Here is a 16,552-nt window from a genome sequence, read left to right on the forward strand (position 1 = left end):
GGCAGTAAAAGCGCCGTAAAATGCAGGAAATGATCACGTTAAACGGCAAAGGGAGCTTCAGAAGCGGTTGTGAAGTACCGGCATTAGCGTTCCACTTGAGCCAATTAGTTGCACGAGGAATCAGTTTTTTAGGCCCAGGGTTTCCCCACATCTGTGTGGGTTTTTTTTTTTTTTTTTAAAGGCTCCGTCTTTCAAAATGACTTCTTTAGAGCGTACCGAAACTTCTCCTTAGTAGTCTTCAAACACCTGAATTCACCCCTTAGGTCTTCCTTTATACCCACAAACATCCTGAGTAATTGTAATGTGAAGATACAGTTCTACATCGTGACACTAAATTGGGCATTGCAGGTGAGGTCAAAGACCGACACACACCAGTTTCGGGACCAAATTTACACGGAGAGGGTGTTTTTCACACGTGCTTGCCACTTCGTTGAGGAACTGCAGTACAAGTGAGAAACTATCACAAAACTGTTAATCCCCGTTTAGGAAACAAAGGAGTCCTGCTGTGTGAGTGTTGTGCATCTGATCCCGTCTTGATTTGATGTGGTTAAATGATTGCCACGTTCATAAAGTTAACGGGCCACTGTCGCGTTTCAGTCTGTTTTGAATTTTATTCTACGAAGGCCCAAGGCTGCCCTTTTGTCACGGATTTTGTTAATAACTTTTATGGACAGAATTTGTAGGCGTTCGAGGGTGTCCGGTTCCGTGGCCTCGGGATCGCATCTCTGCTCTTTGCAGATGATGCGGTTCTGTTGGCTTCATCAAGTCGAGATCTTCAACTCTCGCTGGGGCGATTCGAGAATCAGCACTTCCAAATCCGAGACTATGGTCCTCGGTCGGAAAAGGGCGGTGTGCCCTCTCCAAGTCGGGGATGAGATCCTGCCCCAAGTGGAGGAGTTAAAGTATCTTGTTCAAGAGTGAGGGAAGAATGGAGCGTGAGATCGCCAGACTGATTGGTACTTTGTATCGGTCCGTTGTGGCGAAGGACGAAAGGTGAAGCTCTCAATTTACCAGTTGATCTACGTTCCTACCCTTATCTCTGGGCATGAGCTGTGGATCGTGACCGGAAGAACAAGATCCCGGATACAAGCGGCCGAAATGAGTTTCCTCCGCAGGGTGTCCGGGCTCTCCCTTAGAGATAGGGAGAGAAACTCGGTCATCGGGGAGGGGCTCAGTGTGGGGCCGCTGCTCCTCCGCATTGGGAGGAGCCACATGAGGTGGCTGGGGGCATCTGATTCGGACACCTCCCTAGTGAGCTGTTCCGGGCATGTCCCACCGGAGACCCCGAGGTTGACCCAGGACACTTTGGAGAGACTATGTGTCTCGGCTGGCTTGGGGACGCCTCGGGATCCCTCCGGAAGATCTGGAAGAAGTGGCTGGGGAACGGGAAGCCTGGGTATCCCTGCCCAAGCTACTCCCGGAAAAGCGGGAGATAATGGATGGATGGTTGGAATGCCATAAATCAGTTTTTCTTCAGATTTTTAAACATTGTAGCCACCTCCATCACACACACACACAACGAATTAGTGTCATCGATGTAGGCCAGGGATTGAGGGTGTGTACACAAAGGCTTAATGACAAGTTTCTGTAGGGGTGGTACTTCAGTCGAGCGTCACAGATCCACACAAGTGGGACCATCTTTTTGCCACATTGTGCTACTTCAAACGCAAGAAGAGCCGGCGATGACAGGTCTGACCCAATTTGCCCGCCTCGGCCTGGCACGGTTCTCGAGTGTCGGAGGAAAAACCGCGTCGGCGTCTGACTCACGGCAGATCCTGCCGACGGTTACGAAACTCGCAGTGCCTTAAAGGCAGCTGAGAGGTATCAGCTGAGTTCAGCACGGAGGATTTTTACTGCCAGTTTTGGGTGCCATGTGACAATTGCTTTCGACAAAGTGATTTTTGTCTTTCTTGTCCTTGGTTCTATCTTGGATGAAGCTGGCCTGAGGTTCACAGGACAATCCCACACCCCTCCTCCTCATTCCCTACCCGCCTGTCGTTTCCCAGCCGGGCTTATCCTTAGATGGCCTCCCCGTTAATTCGGACCAACGTGATTGTTCTGACTAAAACCCTCCTCCGGGTTTCCTCTCAGTCTCGCACGGCCGCGGTCTCGGCTCACTCAACGCGCCGAAGACTAATCTGCAACAGATGGACGAGGCAACATTTGAGAGGAAGTGGTTTTAAAAGGCTCTACAACATATTTGTATCCTTTGGAACTAAATTATAGGGTCGCAGGGGACCCGAGTCAATTGATGGCTGCCGCAGTTCACCGAGGGGGCTCGCGCTGGACATATTTGGACTTCCAAGGTGTCCAGATGTCTGAAAACACCTCGAAGGGCATTCCACGAGAGCTTTCCACTCCTTCATATTTTCCAAAAGTTGCAAATCAATCCAAATATCTCCGCGACGCATCAAAAGCCATGCACTGTACGCGCACGTAGAGCGTGTCGGATTTCGCGCTTGGCCGGTCGGGGATAATGAACGCCTCCGTCGCGGCTTAGTGTCTGGTTTTCGAGGTCAATAGCCGAAACGCGACGGGCACTTTTAAGTACCTCATTAATGCAAAGCGCAATCAAAAGCTCGCTTTCACGAAGACGAGCGAGGGCCAAATGGAGGCCAGACGACGGTTGAATTGGCGTTTCTACCGCCGAGCCGCCTGTGTTGATGATTCTTCCTCACTCGAGGAAGAAGAAACATTGCGACGTAAGGACATCAACTTACACAATCAGGGTTCACGTACGAGATCACTGTTCAAAACCCGCCACTTTGTTTTTGAGCTCCAAAATATGGACGGAAGGTAAACATGTTCAAGCATCGGCTGGTAAAGGTTCTGAGGACCCGGGTTCAATTCCGACTCGCCTGTGTAGCGTTTGCGTGTTCTCCCCGTGCCTCCGGGCACACACATCCCAAAAACATCCAAACTTAATTGCCCGTAGGTGTGATTGTGAGCGTGATTGGTCGTTTGTCTCTCTGTGGCCTGCGATTGGCTGGCATCCAGTTCAGGGTGTACCCCGCCTCCTGCCCAATGACAGCTGGGATAGGCTCCAGCACTCCCCGCGACCCTCATGAGGATAAGCGGCAAAGAAAGTGGATGGCTGGATTAAATGGACACTCTAAATTGCCCCTAGGCGTGATCGTGAGTGCGGCTGTTTGTCTCCATGTGCCCTGTGATTGGCTGATAACAAGTTCAGGGTGTACCCCGACTCCTGCCCGTTGACGGCTGGGATGGGCTCCGGCACTCCTCGCGACTCTCGTGAGGATGAGCGGCAAAGAAAGTGGATGGATAGATTAATTGGACGCTCTAAATTGCTCCTAGGTGTGATTGTGACTTCGGGTGTTGTCTGTCTCCATGTGCCCTGCGATTGTCTGGCAACCAGTTCAGGGTGTACCCTGCCTCCTGCCTGTTGTCAGCTGGGATAGGCCCCAGCACTCCTCGTGAGGATAAGCTTAGAAGAAAATGGATGGATGGGTGGATTAATTGGACACTCTAAATTGCCCCGAGGTACGATCGTGAGTGCAGCTGTTTGTCTCCATGTGCCCTGCGATTGGCTGGCAACCAGTTCAGGCTGTACCTCGCCCGCCTCCTGCCCGTTGACAGCTGGGACAGGCTGCAGCACTCCCCGCGACCCTCGTGAGTATAAGCGGCAAAAGAAAACGGCTAGATGGATGGATTATTCGACAGACAATTGGCATTTGATTTCCATCAAATGATCAAAAAGAGCAAAATGTGAATATTTTTCAATCGCAATGCCAAAATATAGACACAAAAGTTTTAATTCTTTTACCATGAATGCCACTGAAGAGTGCCTCATTATCTTGTTGCAATACACCAGAGGGATCTGTGAACTGAAGCGTTGGAATGAGGCAGCCATTTTCCATTCGCGCAATAATAGCAGACAGCAAAATGAGCGGTGTCGTGGCTTAGATGTGACTGCGAAGGATTTTTCTGAAAATGTCTGAACTGCTTTAATTATTGCGACTGGATAAAGATGAGTGTGATGCGTTAAATTCAATATTTGTGGACTTGGGGACTTGTATCTGTGGCGTTTGAGGGGTTACACATCTCTTGCACAGCTCACAGTCGTCACGAAGATCAAGAACATCAAAGAACAGCCGAACGCACGCAGCTGTTGAACAAACAGTCCGAAAAGTGACTCCGCACCCTCGTTTTTTTTTGGGAGCGAGAGATTCCACTCGCTTCCTGACTCCGGAGTGCCATCAGATTTGGACGAGAGCATTTCCCCTCTGGATGGAATCCCGGGGGCCGATCGTGAGGGGGCAAAGAGATAAGTCGGTCTCGAGACTGTGGTGACCACCCAGGGGGAAAGATGCGATGTTGATTTTGCGTTTTATGATTTCGTTAGTCATCCTGCTCTCTGGAAAGAAAATAAAAAATGAAAAAAAAACCTACACGGAGCCCGAAGTAAACCGAAGACCAGAATATCAAATAGATGAGAGCAAATATTCAGTATCATCCTGGTCTCTTGTACCTTGGCGGACTCGTACTGTTTCTTATTGCCGTTTATCAAGTTCTGATCAGCCGCGCTCCCCAAACCATAAATATTGCCAAATGTCATCTTTTCCCCTCACAACACGGCGATTGTTATTGCTTCCACGGCGACGCGCCCCTGACGTCACGCGCCGCTCGCCAGGTTTGGAGCCTCACCGTCGCTTTTATCCTTTCATCCGCGCATGCGGTCCCTGCAGCCTGACGCGAAAACATAAATAAATATGACTTGTGCTGTATTTCAATATAGCAACCGCCAAACTCCCCCGAAATCCGTCATCGGTGTTGCTTTGCCGCGTTTCTGGGTGGTCCCGAAACTGGTAATAATTACGAGCTTGTTGCAGCGACATCTTAAATGGGGCGCTATCTGTACTATTAGACCAGCAAGGCTTCTAATTATTATCATCTAATAATCATCGGCGTTTTATGTCTGCGTGGATGGAGACTGGCGTGTCTGGGAAGGTTTCGGAGCGTGTGTGTGTGTGTGAGGGCTTTAATCATCATCAAATAGAGCGCGTGTGTGTGTGTGTGTGTGTGTGTACAGGTAATTAAGTCGGTGCCGAAGCGACTCACCCCGCAACCCCCCCCCGGCCGGGAGTCTTCGCACCGCCGCGGTCTCACAATTCATGTTAAGGGCATTTATTCGAAATCTGGCGGACTCGCACCCGCCGCCGCCGCCGCAAGCTGACCATAATACGGGCCTTGTGCAGCCAGCGCGGCCCGCCGGGTTCGATGTGTAACCGCTTGAGTTTAAAAAAAAAAAAAAAAAAAAAAAAAGATCCATATTCATGGTGAAAAGATGGAGTGGTGACAACCCCCCACCACGACCAACCCCCCCCCCCACCCCACATACTTCCCAACGGTATGCTAACAATTTGTGCGTGCGTCGTTGTGCTTGAGACTCTGAATCGTTTTAGCGATCGAAAGGAACTTTTCCCGTCGTCGGAGCTCGGAACAGGTTTTAGAATTTTTTTTTTGGGTGTGTACGTTGGCGCCGTCAAAGGCATTTAAAGTATCATCAACTTTAAAATGTTTCAAAAATTTTTTTTTATGACTTTAAGTTGCGAGTTCAGACTTGAGCTTGTGTGGTGAGTGAACGCAACTTCACAATAAAGTTGAACTCTGGAAAATTGGGGCTAATTCTTCAAAAAAGAAGTTTTAAGTTGTCAATTCCCATCCATTACTGTCAAACTAAACATCAAATAATTACATGTTGTATGGTAAAAACATGGCGGCACGGTGGATCAGCTGGTAAAGCGTTGGCCTCACAGTTCTGAGGTCCCGGGTTCGATCACGCACCGACCTGTGTAGACGTTGCATGTTCTCCCAGTGCCTGCCTGGGTTTTCTCCGGGTGGGCACTCCGGTTTCCTCCCACATCCCAAAAACATTCGATATTAATTGGACACTCTAAATTGCCCCAAGGTGTGATTGTGAGTGCGGCTGTTTGTCTCCAAGTGCCCTGCGATTGGCTGGCAACCAGCTCATGGTGTACCCCGCCTCCTGCCCGTTGACAGCTGGCATAGGCTCCAGCACTCCCCGCGACCCTCGTGAGGATAAGCAGTGAAGACAATGGATGGATGGATAGATTAATTAGACACGCTAAATTGCCCCTAGGTGTGATCGTTGAGTGCGTCTGTTTGTCTGTCTCCATGCGCCCTGCGATTGGCTGGCAACCAGTTCAGGGTGTACCCCGCCTCCTGCCCGTTGACAGCCGCGATAGGCTCCAGCACTGGTGAGGATAAGCGGCGAAGAAAATGAATGAATGGATATTCAATACAAACACATAGCTATTGTGCAGTCCGTGAGCCTAATGCTTACACTCAGGCATGGAATAAAAAATAATTCTTATTTCTTGTTGATTTTCAGTGCCTGGTGCAATATATATATTATATATTATATTTGACCTATGAGAACAAAAATGGCGCATAAGAGTTGAGCTAGCCATTTTTCGTGATAATAACCTATAATAATCACAAGGAATGCAATTATGCTGAAGCTCAAACTTACATCTTAAAGAGTCAGCTATGTTTTTTTTAAATATTTATTGTATTATTTCAGTAATAAACATTTTTGTGGGACTAGGCATTAAAATGAATAATGAATCATTTTAATAATAACAATAATTGAATATTTTTTTGTTACACATGTATACAGACAACACAACAGTACTCAAAGTCATACGTCCTCTGCAAAGAACGGCCAATATTAGTGCCGCACTGACGAGCTCGGGGTTGTGATTTCTTAATGAACTGCAGTTTTACACTGACTGGCACAGCAGAAACCGCAAAATCAAAACTGTGTTATTCTTTTCAATTTTATCGATTTGCATCACCGCTGCTATTGAAAACTAAAATATAATAAACGGCTGTCTTTATTTTATTCAAATGAATTATTTGTGAAGCGGGTATATTTTGGCAATTAAGGCGTTTCACATTGTCGTCGACTAGTATTGCGGTGGATTTTTACTCGTTTCAAAAAGAAGCTGTTGCTCGTTTTTAAAAGACCTGGTTTTGGTTCTGGTGGCTTCTGTTCCTCATTATTAGCTGTTTTTCTTTTGCATATTAGCGCACACACGCACACGAATACCCGGAGGGCTCAGTACTTGGCGCGTGCGCGCGTTACGACGCTCGCGATGATTTACGCAACCCCCGGCGCTCGAGTCATTCCGCCGCGCGCCTGCACAAATACGGGGCAGTGTGCGCACACGTCGGTCTGGGGTACGAGACCGACAGGCGGGTGCGCAGTTGGGACGGCGTTGCGGGGCGGCGGCGGGGGTCTGGCGCACGTATAGCTTCAGAGTCATGTTTGTGTTTCTGATTAGCGCAATTTGTTTGATCGAATTCCAGGCTGTGCTGGGCGCATGGAAACGTCCGACCGCCTCGTCCCTGAAATCACCGGTGTCCAAGGCGAGGCCCGGGGGCCAGACCCGGCCCGCCGCATGATTTTATGTGGCCCGCAAAGGTAAATCATACCTGTCAACTTCCATGATTCTGCTGACAATCTGTACCGAAATTGTCATACGGTGAAGAAAATAAGTATTTGAACACCTGTGTATCAACTCGAATTCTGACCCTCAAAGACGTGTTAGTCCGCCTTTAAAGGTCAACTTCCACTCCATGAATTATCCTGAATCATTTCCCCCCTGGTGAGGTCGTTAGCTGCATAAACGCACCTGTCCCCCCCCATACAATCAGTAGGACTCAAACTTGTAACATGGTCGAGACCAAAGAGCTGTCCAAAGACACCAGAGACAAAATTGTACAAGTCCACATGGCTGGAAAGATCCACTGTTGGAGCAATCATTAGAAAGTGGCAGAAGCTAAACGGTCAATCTCAGTAGGAGTGGAACCCCATGCGAGGTATCACCTGGTGGGGTCTCAATGATCCTGAGAAAGGGGAGGAATCAGTCCAGGACTACACCACAGGACTTGGTCGATGGCCTGAAAAGAGCTGGGACCACCGGTTCCGAGGTGACTCTTGGTCATAAGACTAAGACGTCATGCATGGTACGGAAGGTTCCTTTTCCTTCCCCTGCTTAAACCAGCACATGTCAAGGCCCGTCTTCAGTTTTCCAATGACCATTTGGATGAGTCATGGCTGAAGGTTTTGATACCAAAATGGAACTTTTTGGTCATAATTCCACTAAGCGTGTTTGGAGGAAGACGAATGCTGAGTTCCATCCCAAGAACACCGTCCCTACTGTGAAGCATGGGGGTGGTAGCGTCATGCTTTAGGGGTGTTTTTCTGCACATGCGATAGGTTAGATTCTGCCGTGGCCTAGCCAGTCTCCAGACCTAAACCCAATAGAAAATCTTTGGAGGGAGCCGAAACGACAGCCCAGAAACCTTTCTGATCTCGAGAAGTTCTGTGTGGAGGAGTGGGCCAAAATCCCTCCTGCAGTGTGCGCAAACCTGGTGAACAACGACAGGAAACGTTTGACCTCTGGAATTGCAAGCAAAGGCGACTGTACCAAATATTCACATTGGTTTTCTCAGGTGTTCAAATACTTATTTGCAGCTGGATCACACAGAGAAATCGGCAAAAAAAATCTATAATTATCTCTCTCCCAGTGGACATGCACCTATGACGAAAATTTCAAACCCCTCCATGATTTCTAAGTGGGAGAACTTGCAACATAGCAGGGCGTTCAAATACTTCTTTTCTTCACTGTTTATCAAAAATGATTTTTTTTTTTTTTTTTTTTTTTGTATGACCAGACATGAACAACAGTTGGAAAACCCATTCCCCATTTTTATGGTTTCAGTCATAACGCCCCCACCCCCCCGAGGGTAACTGCGACGAGTCGGACGAGGCTGCAAGACCCCTGAAAATTAATAACTAATATTCCGTACTGTGCTGTAAAACAACACCCACTCAAGCATTTAAGCCGCTTTCCCTGTCAAATATGTATTTGCGGATTCTCGTTTGTGCTCCTTCATTCCGAACGAAGCTCAGTTTTATACGGTTTTAGTATTAAAAAAAATCCTTTGGGTTTTTTTTTTTTTTTTTTTTTTTTTTTGGGGGGGGGGGGGGGGGAGTGTCGTTTCCAGGACAGTGTCCAACAGTACCAAAACAATCTCTCGGGCTGGATTTCCTTTCTGGCACCGGAACGACGGCCCGAGAAGGGAGAATCTGGGTCGCATATGACGGAACAAAAACTTGACAAAAACGTGCATCAGAGACGAGTTTTGAGCCTTTTCCGGATTTTTTCACATATTTTTTTTCCTTCCGATTGGCTCTGAAGGCACAAGAACGGTTCTGAAGGTGTTTTGCAGGAAACACCGAAATGTTTGAGACTATATCCTAAAAAGTGTATTTCATTTCATGATACGCATAATTTGAAATGTAGTTCAATAATATTTCAATCAAAATGCCTTTCACGTCAACGTAAAAATATGACACGGAAGCTCTTTTCGAAGAACAGAACATCTCTCAGTCGAGGGAAGTGACCGACCGGGGCAATGCGACCCCATCGTTTCGAGCCATATTTAGATGATATGCGGATCACTTCGAACTAACAACAGACTCCCCGACAGTATGTATGACAGCATGTAACGTACTCAGCCGCAAGCGACGAGCCTTTGCCACGACGAGCGAAATATGAAAATAATAGTTGGTCAACGCCGCCATCGTCCCCCCCCCAACTATTATTTTTTTTTTTTTAAGAGCTCTATACGCACCTACCTGTCATTCGGAACCCACGAACCTCTCGTCCTTTGCAGCTGTGCAATCAATTTTTTCACGTCTTTTGGAAACATATGAAGAGTCAATCCATCCTCACGAGTGTTGGAGCAATATCCAGCAATACAACGAGCCGGCGTTTTGGCTAACACGAAGGAACAACGAGCTAACTTCCCGCAGGTAAAACGGACGAGACCACTTGAGTGTGCTACAGCCCCGTACGTCACTTCCTGCTTCTTCTCAAAAACAAATCCCTCGAGAGGATTATCATGGCGGGAGTTACATAAAAACATATCCGTCAAAATCATATTTTGCGGTGAAAAAATGGACAGGTATATTCCAGCTGCCTTTTTTTCTTTGAATTCAAAAGATACAAAAAAATCATGCTTTTCGTGTCAGTGGGACTTTAGGAAAACGGCAACAATATGTACGCAGTGATTCTTTCACGTGCCACTAGAGGGAGCTCGCGTACACTTTGCGACTCGCCGCCTGGCGACGTTTATGGGTTGTAGCGCCACCTGCTGCTACGTTGCCGCGCCGCGCTGGCACGCTCGACTTGACCGCCCCCCCCCCCCCCCCCACACGTCGCATCGAAAATGGCTGACCAATTAACCGGAGCTCGACTCCCAACTGGATCCAAGCGCCTTGCGAGCAGGAAGAGGCCCAGACACGCTCGCGTGGAGCTCACAAGTGACCCCCCCCCCCCCCACGTAGACAAGGAAACGCACGCTTCCCCGCAACATGTCGATACGTATTCATTAACAAAGGCTTAGCATTGCTTCGCGTACCTCCCCGGCAAAGAACGGCCCCCCCACGGAGGGAGGGTACACACCTCGCTCGTCACCTGATCCTCACCCCCTTGACTGCTCTGATCCTGAATCAGCGACGAAAACCCTGCCTGAGGTATCAGCTTGGATCAGCCCCCACCCCCACCCCCACCCCCTAAAAAAACTTGCACAGGGTCTGGTCTGTCCCAACTTAAAGTAATTCTTTTTAACAACCCGCCACTAGAGGCCGCTACCGGCCTCAGCCGGTCCGGACTGCGGAGGCGTTTATCAGCACAGCTCCTGCGGGCTCGTTTTCCCGGATGAATCGCACTCAGTTGATCAAAAACTCTCAGAAAGAATTCAAGCACAGCCTGACATTTTTTGAAAGGTCACTAGGACGGGATTCGGGATCGGGTTTATCTGTTGCCGTTTGTCTTGTGACTCGACTTCCGCGGTTTTGTACCCGCTGACGCGTTTAACGGCCGAGTCCGGGAGGCGAGGAGAGCGGGACGGACCAGAGAAAGGCGGCGGGACCGCCTGAGTGACAGGCAACGGCTGAGTCCACACATCTGGAAAGCAAAACTCGGACCCCCCTCCGGACCCCCACCCTGAGCCCTGCTCAGTCCATCTTGACACTTTCCAAGCTGAAAATCCCACACAGTTTCGCTCCTCGACCGCATCCATCCATTTTCTGACCCGCTTATCCTCACGAGGTACCGGAGCCAACCCCAGCCATCTTCAAGTAGGATTCAGGGAAGGGGGGTGGGATCCACCCTGAACTGATTCCCCAAATCCACAAACTTGACGAAAAACTACCTCCCGTGAAAATTCTGTTTAAAAGAGGAGAAAACTCACCTGAATTTCGGAGGGGGGCTCGGGGTGGAATATTCCCTTAGAGTGAAATCTCTGCGGGGGGGAACCCGTGCAGGGAAACCAACTGCGGGGTCATCTCTGAGTCGAGTCCGAGCGAGAAGGACCAGGCGTGAGCTGTGTGCGCAGCTCTGGCGCCGACTTACGCAGTCGAGCAACGATATTAGCGGTCCTGGATGTCTATTGGCTAACAACAAATACCCCCGTGCCGCCTCCTCCTCCTCTTCAACCTCCTCCTCCTCCTCCTCCTCTCCTCACTCCGGACGGACAGCATGCGGTATCGTGTACTGCGCCCAACAACCAACCGATACTTTGAAGAATAGTAATAGTCCTGCTCGCGATGAGTGCAATCTTATGCGTAATAACACGTGTAATAACACGTGTAATAACAAAATATGACAAGCTCGGCTTGTCTTGAACGCAGCATTGCGCACTGCGCCCAATAAGCAGGTGATACTTTGAAGAATAATAATAGTCCTGCCCGCTATGAGCGCAATCTTACTTGTAATAACGTGTAACAACATGTAATAACAAAATATGACAGGCTTGGCTCATCTTGAACGCAGTATTGCGTACTGCGTCCAATAAGCAACTGATACTTTGAAGAGTAGTGATAGTTCTGCCCGCTATGAGCGCAATATTACGTGTAATAACAAAATGTGACAAGCTCTGTTTGTCTTGAATGCAGTATTGTGCACTGCGTCCAATAAGCAACCGATGCTTTGAAGAATCGTAATAGTTCTGCCTGCTATCGGCGCAATCTTACATGTAATAACAAGTGTAATAACATGTAGTAACAAAATATGACAAGCTCGGCTTGTCTTGAACGCAGTATTCTGCGCTGCGCCCAATAAGGAACCGATACTTTGAAGAATAGCAATAGTCCTGCCCACTATGAGCGCAATCTTATGTGTAATAACACATGTAATAACAAAATATGGTAGAACGAACAGGGCTAAAAAAAAAAAAACAGTCGCGCCAGTTACACTCTAGCAACACGGTAGCGCAGCACTAACAGAATCTGTTAAAAAAAAAAATCACTGCGATGCGGCAGAAACACGCTAGTGCGGCGCGAATGCTAATATGCCACTAACTGAGCTGGTTAAAAAAAAAAAAAAACATCCAAAAATCACTGAGACGCGGACCTAACACAGCAGAAACACGCTAGCGCGGCGCTAACAGGGCAGGTTAAAATAAAACATACCAGTAAAAATCACTGCGACGCGGCAGTAACACAGCAACACGCTAGCAGAGCGCTAACTCTAGCGCGGCACTAACAGGGCCAGTTAAAAAAAAAAAAACTAATGGTAAAAATCACCGAGACACAGCGAGAGCACAGCGCTAACGCTGGCGCAGCACTAACAGGACCGGTTAAAAAAAACACACGGTAAAAGACCCTTCCTCGGCACACATATTCCACTGTTCTCACTCTTACCTTTTCTGCTCAAGTGCCCCCTTGTGGCCGATAGGAAAAAAAATTGCACAAATTAGCCGCATCGCCGCATAAACCGCAGGGTTGAAATAAGTCGCGGCTTATAGGCCGGAAATTATGGTCCGTTTGAAAAAATTATCTGAAGAAAAAATTATTCAAATTTAATCCAAAAAAAAAGCGTTTTCCTATTTATGGATCGCATGAAAACTGATAACACGCAAACTGCTTGACGATTCTCGTCGCATTTCACGTCAAATGTGATATTTCTCCGCACGGCCGCCATCTTGTTTGTTTTTTGTTTTGTGTCAATATTGCTGGGATCACGACCGAAAGCCGCCCACATTGCTCCAAAGCGGTCTGGGTTATTTTTTTTTTTTTATTGTTTGCAGTGCTGACACTATTCAACAGCTTCCCCTATAGATAGTGATCTTTTATAATAATAATAATAATAATAAAAAGACAAGTCTAATTTGATCCTCTTTTGTGTCACCGTATCTCTTATTTCCCATAGAAACGGTAACATTAAGCCTATTTACAGCAGACAGAGAGGGAAAGGGATAGAAAAGGTAAGCCCTGTAGGCCTAAGCACGCGGCCGGAGAGGAAGTGAGGATCAGCGTGGGGATGGGCAGCACAAAACGTGGGGGGGGGGGGGCTGTGAGAGGGCCCGGCTTAGCCGTTAGCGTTCTGTATCGCTTTATTATTATTATTATTATTATTTGATTGACTTTGATTTGAAAAGAGCCGGCGCAGACGCAAGCCGATCTTTTCTCCGAGCCACGCCGGGCTCGTCTGTCACGCCGCTCGGCCCGGGCTGTCGACGTCATTCGTGGGATGAGACGCGTGAACTTTGGAGATTCGTCTGTATTAAATTTTGCCGTGTTTTTTTTTTTTTTTTTTTTTTTTTAAATCTGTAAACTGACATCAATATCAAAAAATAGACAAACGGGAGTGAGATTCGCAAGACGGGTTCGGATAGTCGTGCTGCAAATGGTGTTTTTGTTCTGCTTTAATGGGGGTTGTTTTGACATCGCTGTCTGTACGTGAGCCGTTTCCAAGCTTTTATGTTATGTAACCAAAGATAAATGTAGCATAGCGTTTTCGGAGGGGGCCTGAAAGATCACGTAGTCAGCGGTGTCCATTTTTTTTTTTTCCCTCCTGAGGAGTTATGCAAAAAAAAAAATCCAAGGATGCAGTTTGAAATTTTAATGTATCGGATTTTTTGGGGGTGGCCGGCGGCCCCGTGGCCCACTTGTATAGCGCTGCCCCTGCACTAAACAACGCAACCTTCTAAAAGTGAATTAGCGTAATTTTTTTTTTAAAATTTTTCACACGCCGTCAACTCTGCGCTTTATGCGGTGATGCGGATAATTTGTGCATTTTTTTTTCTAACGGCCGCAGAGGGGGCACTTGAGCGGAGAAGGTAAGAATGAGACAGGTGGAAGTGACCTTTAGCGGCCCTGTTAGCGCTGCGCTAGCATTAGCGCTGTGCTAGCGTGTTGCTGCTGTGTTACTGGCTTGTATTTTGTATTTTAACCGGCCCTGTTAGCGTTAGTGCAAGCGCAGCGCTGGCCTTAGTGCTAGCTTTAGCGCAGCTCTAGCATTAGTGAGGTGCTAGCGTTAGTGCTAGTGTTAAACTCTTTCTGTGTACTAGTTAGCTCTTGTGTTACTGCCGCGTCTCAGTGATCTAGGTATGTTTTTTAACCAGCTCTGTTAGTGCCATACTAGCATTAGTGCCGTGCTAGCGTGTTTCTTCCGCATCTCAGTGATTATGTGAGTATGATTTATTTTTTTTTTAAGCGGCTCTGTTAGTGCGGTGCTACTGTGTTGCTAATGTGTAGCTGTCACGGCTGGTTTTTTTTTTTTTATACCAGTATGTTTTTTTTTTCACCCGGCCCTGTTAGCCCGCGCTAGCGTTAGTGCTGCACTAGCATGTTTCTGCTGTGTTACTGCCACATCTCAGTGATTTTGGTATGTTTTTTTTTTAACCGGCTCTGTTAGTGCCATAGTAGCATTCGTGCTATGCTAGCGTGTTTCTGCCGCGTCTCAGTGATTTTGGTATGTTTTTTTTTTTTAACCGGCTCTGTTAGTGCCATAGTAGCATTCGCGCTATGCTAGCGTGTTTCTGCCGCGTCTCAGTGACTTTGGTATGTTTTTTTTTTTTAACCGGCTCTGTTAGTGCCGTGCTACTGTGTTATCACAGTGTAGCTGCCGCGGCTGTTTTTTTTTTTTTTCTCACACCGGTATGTTTTTTTTTTTTTTAACCGTTCCTGTTAGCGCCGGGCTAGCGTTAGTGCTGCACGAGCATGATTCTGCTGTGTTACTGCCGTGTCTCAGTGATTTGGGTATGTTTTTGTAAATATCTCGTGCGTCAATGTGGGTGCTTGCGGCTTTTACACAGGTGCGGCTTGTGTATGTACCAAATGGTATTTCCTTTACAAATGTACTGGGTGACGCCTATAATCCGGTGCGCTCTGTCGGCCGGAAATTAGGGTATATTATTCGCCGGTGTGATGAAATGTAACTGTTTTACTTTTGGAAATTCATTTCAGGGGCAGGGTGCATAAAATGGCGGCACTAGCAGGTTGCCAAATGGGAACGTTACTCTCTCTTCCCACTGCTTTTCATCATGGTGTGACCACTCTTACTTACAAGATACTAAGTGTCTGGACCATGTCAAATTTCATTTTTATCATATGCCGCGGACCGCCGAAAACGGACTCGGGGCAAGCAATAGCCCCCCGGGCCGCAGTTTGAACACCGCCCCACTCATATGTTACAGGTGACAGTTGATACTTTGAAAAATGCCGATAAATTGCAATAATAGCCGCGAGCCGAGCACCGCAAAACCCAGTTTGAGCCTTGGACTTATTTGCCGATACTCTTACATTTAGATAGCTGCGAAATCAGTCGGCGTGAGTCAACCCGCCTCCGCGGGGGAGACATTAGTTTCCGTTTCTGACCGTGACCCCCCCAAGGGGGTCGGATTTATGCCTCTTTCTTTATCCGTGACCCTGAAGAACCCGGCTTCAGACTCACCTAAACCCCCTCAGTGAGCATGAGGTAAGTGGCTCCAGACACGGCCCCCGAGGAGAACTGTCAATCACCCTGTTTGGAATCACGTGGGTCGGAAACCGGGCCAGATAGGGAACCGGAATTCCGCCGGAATCGTCATCCGACTAATCGTAGACTTTCACAATAGTCCTTTCTACGTACTAGATGGGTGTTTTTAAAAAGTACATTTGCAGGAGTAAGATACCCCCGCCGTCACTCGTCAGGTCTACTTACCTGCGATCGCACGTCTTTCTGCCTGTGTCATCACCGCCGTCGCCACGGGGGGGGACGAGCAGTACTCTTGAAAGGGGTCGTGTGCGGTGGGTGGGGAACGGTTTTCCTTGCGCTGTCATCGGCACGCTCGAGTCAAGACAGATTCAGTTACACCAAGCGGAAGACCAAAAAACTGGCAGTCGTACGGATGCGACAGTCGAGGTCAAGTTGCTTACCACGCGAAATGTGCCTAAGTAAAAGTAATGGATACAAGAGGATCAGTTCTCGCTGAGGGGATTAAAATGCAACTATGATTTGTGTAGTACGGCGTCGTCGTTATCTTATTGCGGAATTTTCAGTTGTAATAACACAGTAGTAAAGTTGTAATAACTTAATAAGTTTCATTGTGGTGACAGTCAGTTGGACGGGTGTTATTAGACTTAAACTGCAAACAAAATGTTCCATGATGTATTTTATGCTTGGATTTATTATGATTTTTTTGTGATTAAATACATTTGCAAAGTTTTTGT

At 47.7% G+C, this 16,552-nt stretch overlaps 1 protein-coding gene and 1 long non-coding RNA gene across 3 annotated transcripts in view; one reads left to right on the forward strand and one right to left on the reverse strand.

Annotated features, from left to right (window-relative positions):
• Positions 1-16,069, reverse strand: part of prickle1b (prickle homolog 1b) — a 28,555-nt gene extending 12,486 nt beyond the window's left edge. The window contains exon 1 of one of the 2 annotated variants that reach the window (XM_061806099.1): positions 16,044-16,069. The gene's annotated coding sequence lies outside the window, so the exon portion shown is untranslated. Of the gene's footprint in view, positions 1-11,310; positions 11,450-16,043 lie in introns of those variants that run through there. The other variant, XM_061806098.1, reaches the window with a different exon arrangement.
• Positions 4,745-16,552, forward strand: part of LOC133493147 (uncharacterized) — a 56,603-nt gene continuing 44,795 nt past the window's right edge. Inside the window, exons 1-2 of the long non-coding RNA XR_009792862.1 lie at positions 4,745-4,826; positions 7,354-7,468. This is a non-coding gene — a long non-coding RNA (uncharacterized LOC133493147). The remainder of the gene's footprint in view (positions 4,827-7,353; positions 7,469-16,552) is intronic.

This window comes from Syngnathoides biaculeatus, chromosome 20 (assembly GCF_019802595.1).
Source record: "Syngnathoides biaculeatus isolate LvHL_M chromosome 20, ASM1980259v1, whole genome shotgun sequence".
In the NCBI taxonomy this organism is placed as follows: domain Eukaryota; kingdom Metazoa; phylum Chordata; class Actinopteri; order Syngnathiformes; family Syngnathidae; genus Syngnathoides; species Syngnathoides biaculeatus.